The sequence below is a fragment of the Siphateles boraxobius genome, unplaced genomic scaffold (assembly GCF_051911475.1).
Source record: "Siphateles boraxobius isolate OS27281-9 unplaced genomic scaffold, OSU_SipBor_1 269, whole genome shotgun sequence".
Taxonomy (NCBI): domain Eukaryota; kingdom Metazoa; phylum Chordata; class Actinopteri; order Cypriniformes; family Leuciscidae; genus Siphateles; species Siphateles boraxobius.
The window spans coordinates 86,392-96,314 of record NW_027508886.1 but is presented as its reverse complement, the minus strand read 5'-3'; the positions used below and the strand labels follow the sequence as shown (position 1 = coordinate 96,314).

General features: G+C 43.4%; 2 non-coding genes across 2 annotated transcripts; both read left to right on the top strand.

Moving 5' to 3' along the window:
• The first annotated feature begins 313 nt into the window (after positions 1 to 313).
• trnap-agg (transfer RNA proline (anticodon AGG)) lies at positions 314 to 385 on the top strand. The gene has a single exon. It is a non-coding gene; the product is annotated as a tRNA-Pro (tRNA).
• Positions 386 to 827: 442 nt separating this feature from the next.
• Positions 828 to 899, top strand: trnaq-uug (transfer RNA glutamine (anticodon UUG)). Its single transcript has one exon. It is a non-coding gene; the product is annotated as a tRNA-Gln (tRNA).
• Positions 900 to 9,923: the final 9,024 nt, after the last annotated feature.

Below are 9,923 nucleotides of genomic sequence, written 5' to 3'. Positions count from 1 at the left end.
TTGTGTGCGGGGGCGCAAAGATTGGGCCCCTTCTTTTACGCAGCGAGCGCTCTACCATTTGAGCTAATTCCCCTCGATGATGGAGAAGAGGTGTCCATCGCTCTCAAAGACAAAGACGAGGCGCGATCCCTAGCACGTGTGCAGGTGCTGCAGCGTGATTTCCAATGACCACAAAAAAGAGGCCGCATTTCCTCTGTGCTGGCAACTTTGCACTGGCTACCTTTTAATTGTAGATTTAATTAAAATATTGCGCTTTAAGCCATGCAAGCTTTAATGTTTTCGGCCCGGCAGCAGCAGGGAGGACGTATGTTTAGGCTCGTTGGTCTAGGGGTATGATTCTCTCTTAGGGTGCGAGAGGTCCCGGGTTCAAATCCCGGACGAGCCCATTATCAGGCTTTGCTTTTAATCTCTTAGGGCAACCAGGATATTTATCAGAAATTGGGGATAAAATGAGCCAGAGAGAGGCCGGTTAGCTCAGTTGGTTAGAGCGCGGTGCTAATAGTGCCAAGGTCAAGGGTTCGAACCCCGTACGGGCAACTCATTTTCTCTCTGGGACCTTCGCTCTGCTCTTCTCGAAAATGTCTGGCGGTCTCCCAGACATGACTGCTGGCTAAACCGCACAAGTACCTGGCCGAATTAGCTCAGTTGGGAGAGCGTTAGACTGAAGATCTAAAGGTCCCTGGTTCAATCCCGGGTTGCGGCAGAGGAACCACGTCCGCCTCTCTTAGTCGAGGCGGTCTATTGACCAAACGCCAGCTCTTATCTACCTGATTCCACCTAGCCTCATCGTTATCTGTCTCTCAGACAGCCAGCTATCAGGGTTTGTTTGTTCCATGGTGTAATGGTTAGCACTCTGGGCTTTGAATCCAGCGATCCGAGTTCAAATCTCGGTGGGACCATCATTTGCCAGGAATGTGTGCAGTACCTCGTTCGAAAAAACATTTTCGGCAGCACTGAGTCGCAAGAGCTCATCTAGGTAGTGCCCCTTGAAGGGGGGCGTAAAAACGATGTACAGCACTGGAGAATGCAGGCATCGATCCCGCTATCTCTCGCATGCTAAGCGAGCGCTCTACCATTTGAGCTAATTCCCCTCGATGATGGAGAGAAGGTGTCCATCGCTCTCAAAGACAAAGACGAGGCGCGATCCCTAGCACGTGTGCAGGTGCTGCAGCGTGATTTCCAATGACCACAAAAAAACAGGCCGCATTTTCTCTGTGCTGGCAACTTTACACTGGCTACCTTTTAATTTAATTTAATCAAAAAATTGCGCTTTGACTCCAGCGATCCGAGTTCAAATCTCGGTGGAACCTTTTTAGGTTCTTTGTGGAAGGGAGGGAAAAAACAGAGGTGATGCGCAACTGCTGACGTGGCGGTGAAATTGGCACTCTCAAACCGAGTCGGAATCGGGGAAACATGGGCTTAAAAAGCAAAGGAATGTGTGCAGTACCTCGTTCAAAAAAACTTTTTCGGCAGCACTGAGCCGCAAGAGCTCATCTAGGTAGTGCCCCTTGAAGGGGGGGCGTAAAAAGGATGGACAGCCCTGGAGAATGCAGGCATTGATCCCACTACCTCTCGCTTGCGCTTGCTGCTTCCTACCGATTGAGCTAAAGTAAGCCCAAAGTAAGCCCACGTGAGCCAATCGCGTTTCTCTGCTGTGGCTTACTTTTGACCAATCGCGTTTCTCTCCTGTGGCTTACTTTTGACCAATCGCGTTTCTCTCCTGTGGCTTACTTTTGACCAATCGCGTTTCTCTCCTGTGGCTTACTTTTGACCAATCGCGTTTCTCTCCCATGGCTTACTTTTGACCAATCGTGTTTCTCTTCTGTGACGTACTTTTGACCAATCAGCGGCTCCTATTATTGTCATCTTTGCAACAGGTAAGGCTATTCTTCATTACTGTATAATCGTTTAATATTTATTCATATACATTGTGTATTTTTGGAAAATTAGACATGCCAATATAGCTAGCTAGCGTGTATATTACAGGTTTACTTCAGTACCTGTGAACCTGTAACTTTTCCCATGATAAAATACAGAAAAGAAAACATGTAGCTACTGTTAAGTTAATTAGCCGGCCGCTAATTAAGCTATATCCTCCTGAGACCAAAAAAAGTTTAGTTAATAATTTAGTATTTTGTGTGTCATTACATTGTTTAGAGCATAAGAAAGTTTTTTGCAAAAACGTTTTTTTTTTTTATAATGTTCATATAGGTTATACTATGTCTTCTGTATAGGACACTACTAGGACTCATTTTTTATTATTATTTTATTTAAAAAGACGTGATCTAAAAAAAACCCATTGTTTTTGCCTATTCATGTCTTTAAATAAAATAATAATAAAAAATGAGTCCTAGTGTCCTCTACAGAAGACATAGTATAACCTATATGAACATTATAAAAAAAAAAAAACGTTTTTGCAAAAAACTTTCTTATGCTCTAAACAATGTAATGACACACATATTACTAAATTAACTACACTTTTTTTGGTCTCAGGAGGATATAGCTTAATTATATCAGTGTTTTATATCCTGAAATTGTTTAGGTTTCAGGATTTTATATACCAAACTTTGTATGAAGATGATTCCCAACTATGTTATAAAAGATAACAGAATGATTTGATATAGACTTCCATTTTGCTTTATGCAATATGTGTGTAAAATGGCCATAAGCGGGTTTTCCCATTTTATACAATGTATCTATGTATCTAATTTGCATATTAATGTATTCTTGGGGCAACATGTAATGAAAAAAGAACCGAATAATGGGAGTTAGTAGTAATTGCCAAGATTTTCATAATAATATCTAATATTTCATATAATTTCTTTCCATATTGTCACCCAAAATGCCTGAAAAACATGATTTAAGTCCTGCTGTGTAGTTTGCTAAATTATTGTAACACACTTAACATACAGGTATCTTTTAGATTGACACAGGTAATAGTCTCTTTCGGATTTTCATTTCAGAAAATGTACGCATACCCCGTTTTTCGTCGCCAGTCAGCAACATCAAACCGTCTCCTCATGGCGCCATCGGCGGAGGCGAAGCAACTTCAAAATGTGGTGTCTGGAAGGGCCAAATCGAAGGAGGAGGTGCTGGCAGAGGCAAGTACTTTTGTCTGCACAAACGGTGGAGATCCCAGTGACCAGTTTTTAGTACTGGCTCACTGCAAACTTCAGTTTGGGATGTACCAGGGTCAGAGATTTAGATGGCTCCTGGAAAACTCTCTGGGGTACGCAGTGTATTTGGTGCTCAGCATTTCCAGTGAGAAAGCGCAGACAACCCCCCTGTCAGAAAATAAACAACTGTTCCTACAGTACACTTCTCATATTAGAGAGATGGCAGAAGAAGTAGAGAAGTATAAGAGGAAGCAGGAAATGCAAGCAGAAGCCCGGGCAACTGGAGACCAGGGCTGCTTGATGGTGGAGTTTGGTGACTTTCAGGGCCGGTCCATGAAGGATGTTTATGAAGACCAGAGCAATGAGGCCGAATCCCTCATCAGGTACTTGGTTAAGGCAGATGCCAGGCCCAACACTAACATGGCCATTTTCAAGGCGTATGTCCTGAAAAGACGGGCTTCTGATATGGGCACCAGTGTACATCAGCCTGCACGTCCACCTGCAGCCTCCAGTACCTCTGCACGTCCACCTGCAACCTCTAGTGCCTCTGCACGTCCACCTACAGCCATCCAAACTGGTTTACAGCAGACCGCCACTGTGAAAGCACTGTTGGCGCGTGGCAAACATTTGTCACCTTCACAGCTGGCAAAAAATCTAATGTCACCAGTTAAACCCTGTGAGTAGGAGTGTAAATATAGAATTTTCCCTACAGCAGTTCTACATGTATTCATTTATCGTCATGGCAAACTTGTCCACTTGTTGTTTCCAGATCCATTACTGCAGTCCACTTTACCTCCTCCGGCAGCAGAACCCCCAGCCAAACATTTGGTCCGAAAGCAGCTTTTCGCTACTGGTAAGTAAGCAACATCTTACATATGTTTGTCTCCATGTATTGATCACAGTAATAGTTTTAACATTTGTGCTCCAGGCACTTCCATTCCCACTGCTGAAGATGATGATGAGGAGCTGGTATTTGCTGCATCACAATGTGAAGCACAGCTAAATACAGGTGTGGCATATGACACAAATGCAAATATTATAAGAATGTTTTGTGGAAACCCACTGAGAATCATTATTTTTGAAAATAAATAAACATTTTTAAATATTTTTTGTTTACAATACAGAATTATGTGACATCATGCCGCAAGCGGGAGGCATTCTTTGAGTGCACTTCTTCCAAACCTTAAGGATGTCCAAAGGTGTCAGTGTATTTATTTGCGTTTCCGAACTTACCTGTTGCTAAACAATCACTGGATAACTTTTTCACACTGCTTGCTCTTCTCACTCACTCAACCTGAGCAGACAGGATGGTGGAGATTCATTGTTCTAATAATTAGAGGAACAGTTTTTCCTTATTGTGTCTGTGTGCATGCTTCATGTCTGTGGGCATCATACTTTTTTTTACTGAATTCATCACGACTCATTTTCCTTCTTTCATTCCATCTAATCCTCATTCTCAAAGAGCTATATTGATCCCATATTCCTTACATCAATAAAGTGTACACTGTGTTCTTTGCTTCTTGACACTAATACCATTTTCTTCACTGTTATTCCTAAATATAATCATAATTATTATTAATACTTGTTTAAAATTACTGCTTCGCCGGCTGTTTGTGGACTGCATTTATGGCATATTACTATCAAATAACAGTCATCCTTATATTGTTTATGTTACTGTTCACTCAGAGGCCTGTGCCGGTCCGTCTCCATCAGCGGAAACAGCACAGACACCAGCTCTTCCTCATCATCAGCCACCAGCTGAGCTTCCTAGTCACTGGAGAGATCATCTTCCACCTTTCCAGCATGAGTGGATCCGGAACACACTGTTTAAGGCCAACATGCGAACCGAAAAGCCAGAAATAGTGTCCCAGCTGAAGCTTTGGTGGTATCCTCCTCAGCCCCCTTTAATAAACACCCAGCCACCCGCCTCACCTGACCTCTTCTTCTGTCGGCCCATTTTCTTATGGATGCCGCTAAAGATGTGGTTGTTTCCTCTTGTCTGCGTTCGCCCAGACTGTGGTAAGCACAGACTTACAGCGGCAGGACTTTACCGTACCGTGCGCAAGGTCTTGGACATTGATGGGTGGTATGACCTTGCCACTGAGTATCTGGAGTGCAAACGCTGCAAAAAGAAGTATCCAGCTTGGAATGAGGACATCTTAGGACAGCTGGATATGGGCCACCGCAGTCAGTTTCCAGCTTTGCTGACATACAGGTAATTCATAATGACAATCATTCATTATCAGGCGCTTTTATTTGTGTTATTTTTTCCAACCAAAGCATTTGCATGATTATACTGTTGTTTCTTTAGATACTCATGTGACAACCGGGTGGTGAGGATGATGAGGGAGAGGACACTGGGCAACAGTGTGACTCAGCTCTACAAGAAGCTGATGGAATAACACAGTGAGGCATGGACACAGCGTGTCCTGCAGTACCTGACTGCCTGTGAACCATTCACAAGGTCCTCCCTTGTGCAGCCTCCTGTGTTTGCTGAGCCTCCCCTCTTACCTGCCCTTCCTAAACCTAAGTGGCTGTTAGCTGTGTACGCCAGGGATGTTCTGGGGCGACTGGACGAGGTCAAGGCCAAAATAACATCTGTATTTGGCTGTTTTCTCAAGATGGACTCCACAAAAAAGGTATCACAGCCCTGTTTATATCCAGAAATTGTCCAGATATGGATATGTGTGTGTGTGTACATAATGCACAGTTATGAGTTTTTATTTTGTTTTGTTTTTAAAAATCTTTTTTTTTCTTCAATAGGTCACAAAAAAGCTTGCCGGTGCTGCTTCAGGAACAGCTGCCTGGTGCACAAATGTTGGTAACGAACACGGCCAAGTCCTTGTCTCTGTCCTAACAGCCGCCGAGGGACATGCACTGGACCCCATGGCAGCTGGCCTAATGAAACGCTACCGAGAGGCAGGAGAGGCATCCCCAAAGGTGATGTACGTGGACAGAGATTGCTGCAGTCAGCACGGCCAGTCTCAGGTGAAGGCCATGTTTTCGGAGTGGGATGAGCTTGAAGTGCGCCTGGACATCTGGCATTTCATGCGGCGATTTGCTGCAGGTGTCACGACAGAGGCTCATCAGCTCTATGGGATCTTCATGGCACGTCTATCCATGTCCATATTCCAGTGGGATTCAGAGGATGTGGCTGCTCTTCGCCGTGCAAAGGAGGGTGAGCTGGCAGCAAAGAAGACTGGCTACATCTCAGAAAAGGCGGTCAGTGCTAGCATTAACCGGAGGGAGTTGGCACTGCACTGCCGGAGGAGGACCAGGGGGGAGGAGGAGACCACCATATTGATTGGGTCACTGATTGATCAGTTTGACAGTGCGGACGGGAAGGATACTCTGGGAGTTCCACTTCTGAACCATGAACGGATCCAGCAGATATGGAAAGAACAGCGGAAGCATGTACAGTGTATCCAAGACCCAGAGCACTTTCCGCTCTACATAAAGAAGGGGACACTGAAGAAAGGCGGTGTGGAGCTGTGCTGCTACAGGTGTGCTCGAGGCTCTACCTCCTTGGAGTCATTCCACCTCCACCTGAACCGTTTTATTCCAGGTATTACATACATATGGATTAGTAATTTTTCTGTAAAAAAATATAAGCACTGTAACTGCTTCCATTACGTTAAATTAATGTCACATTAATAAATGTCACACTTTTACAGTTCTTTTCTGATGTCATAAAAGCATTGACAAAGCTGTCTTGCCTCACAAATCACTAATAACTCTGGTTATAATGACAATAATTGTTTTTATGTAATTACATAACTCTATTACATGTAACCAGCTACTTCATAGCACCTCATGTGTAGTAAATATATTGTACATATGTGACATATAAAACCCTTTTTTTTTTTTTTTTTTTACTTTTAGGAACCAGTGCCAGTGATGCGCATTTTCAAGCCTATCTCCTTGAGGGCTTGATGCGTTGGAATGATCACCGGATGGAAGATGCCATAAAAGTAGCGTCCTCCATCCGGTCATATGGCAGTGCCATGAGAGAGGTTGTGGACCAGCTTAGCAAGACAGTCTTTGGGAAGCCCTGGGATGAGCGCTATCGCCCTCCTGGAGCATATACAGGCAAGACATTCATTAATTTGTTATTTTGTAATACTCTACTAAGTATCAATTTAGCCTTAAATGTACTAGACAATATATTAAGACATTTTTTTCCCCTTTTATTCTCGTAGGTGAATTGCTAGGAATAGAGTACCTTTACAGCCAGACTGGCAAAACACTGACTCCAGTGCTCCAGAACCCAGAGGATGAGGACAGGCTGGTGGAGGAAATTGATGACCAAGACCTGCAAGATGAGGGGTTTGAGGAAGAGATCACGGAGGACATCACAGTTCCAGTGCTGTACGAGAATGACCCCTGCCATGATCTCGCAAACAGCCCCTCATCTTTGCCTCAGCCTCAGTCCCCAGCATCACTGGCTGATGTATCAATGGCTGACGTGCCACTGGCTGAGCCATCCACATCAACTAGAGAAGGACACCAACTTGCCCCTGCCCCTTCAGTGTTGTCACAGCCATCTGACACTGGAAGCAGTTTCTCCGACGAGGCTCAGGTAAAACACTTTAAGGGCTTTATTTAATTTCAATCTCGTTTTATTCCACATATATTAACATTAATCTGAATTTACTAGGGAGCAGTCATTGGGCCCGATGGCATTGCTGGGTGGGACAAGGTCCAGGATATGGCAGGTTACCTGGTTGGTCTTCGTGAGGCTCCTTACCTCACTGACCTGCAGGTGACAGAGGCCATTCAGCTGTGGACAGCTCTCCATGACATAGACAAACAGCGGGTCAACTATCAGCCTCGACATCAGCCTCAGCTGACACATGGACGCTTTAAGGCACCAAAGCGGTCCGGAGTCACAACGGGTGTGGAGATTGTAAAACGGTGTCTGATTGGACATCCCGGGGGACCAGCACAGTGGCCCAGCACCAGCCGCTTGGTTGAGGCCATTTGTACAAACCTGTGTGCTTTACACAAGTCGCCGACCAAGAAGGCTGGAGTTTGCCGCCCCAGGTGGTCTAAAATCCTCTCGGATTACCACCACATCCGAGAGCTGTTGCTTAACAATCGCAGGCTGATGGATGAAACAATGATCCAGCTGTTTGAGCTAAACCAGAAGACACTCATTCAGTGGTAAGCAAGGCACATTATTTTCTTCAAATTAACTGAATACTTTTTTAAACATATATATAATACATGTAATTTATTTTCAGGTTTCAACGGCAGCAGAAAAAACAGGAAATGAGTGTCCTCGCTCAGGGACTGACTCCACCTGACCCAATTGCTGTGGCTGATACGCAGCTTCCTCCACCGAGGGAAAAATTGGATGAAGCGGCATCGACCTCACGCCCAAAACATACATTTACCCTTCCGCCAAATTGAGAAGGACAGGCTCCTCTTCTGCGACCAGGTCGACGGCCTGCTGCTGCCACCACCATGGTGTGCCCCATTGCACCTGCCCCCACAGCATCAGGAGTTGTGCAGCCCATTTCAGCACCTGGGTCATTGTCACTAGTCCTTAACCCAGACATGACCGTGTCAATGGTGATTCCACCTTCTGGTGCTTCAACATCCGGTGCAGGCCCAGCTCCACCTGCTCCTGTGTCTGCTGCTCCTGTTTCCCGTTACACCCAGAGGAACAGGCGCTGGCGGGCCCAGGAGACGGAAAGCGGAGTCCATAAGAGGAAGTATGTGCGAGGGGTAACCTTTAACATGTGCAGCAAATGTGGGCAGCCCAAAACCAAAGAGTTTGGCCATAGCCGATATGGTAATGCCACATTTTGCTTGGGTGCCTCAAATGGAAAATCTTTAGATGACTGGTTGGCAGAACAGCGCCAGCAAAATACAAGCCAAACTCCACCTCCTCAATAAACAATTTGCTTTTTTCCTGTATATATTTTGTATATATTACTGTACATGGTTCCACCCAGTCTTTCATATTGTCCTATATATATATTATATATATATATATATATATATATATATATATATATATATATATATATATATATATATATATATATATATATTTGTGTTTGTGTCTGTGTACTCATTTCATTATTTGTGTGTATTCATTTTAATATTTGTTTTTTTACATTTAAAGTGTCATTTAAATATTTGTGTATTCATTTTAATAAAACATTTTAAGTGTCATTGAAATATTTGTATGTATTCATTTTAATAAAACATTTAAAGTGTCTTAAAGTAATCTAATAAATCATATCAATCAAATCATATCCCTCACAAAAAACACACATATTTGAAGAAACATTTGTATTAATTTTATTCAATCATAAACAACATGTAATATGCAATTTTTAAAAAATAATATACACAAAAAAAAACATTTAATAAAACATTTGAAGTGTCTTACAACAAATCTGATAAATCATGTCAATCAAATCATATCCCTCCATTTTTATTCATTTTATTAAATAATCAACTACATGTAATGTGCAATATTTAAAAATAATAATAATACACACAACAAAAATATAAATCAATATAATGATGTCATAGATAAATGAAGACGCAGGCGCAGTTGATCACACGCAGAACACGGGTTCGAATCCAGCCCGCGGAGGGTGACTTGTTTCAAATGTGACTAAACTCCTGCATAATGCACAGGAATATAGCCCTAATAATGTTGCAGGGGAAATTTGTGGGCAAATTCTCGTTTTTCGCGTCTTTTTGGCTTGTGTGCGGGGGCGCAAAGATTGGGCCCATTCTTTTGTGCAGCAAGCGCTCTACCATTTGAGCTAATTCCCCTCGATGATG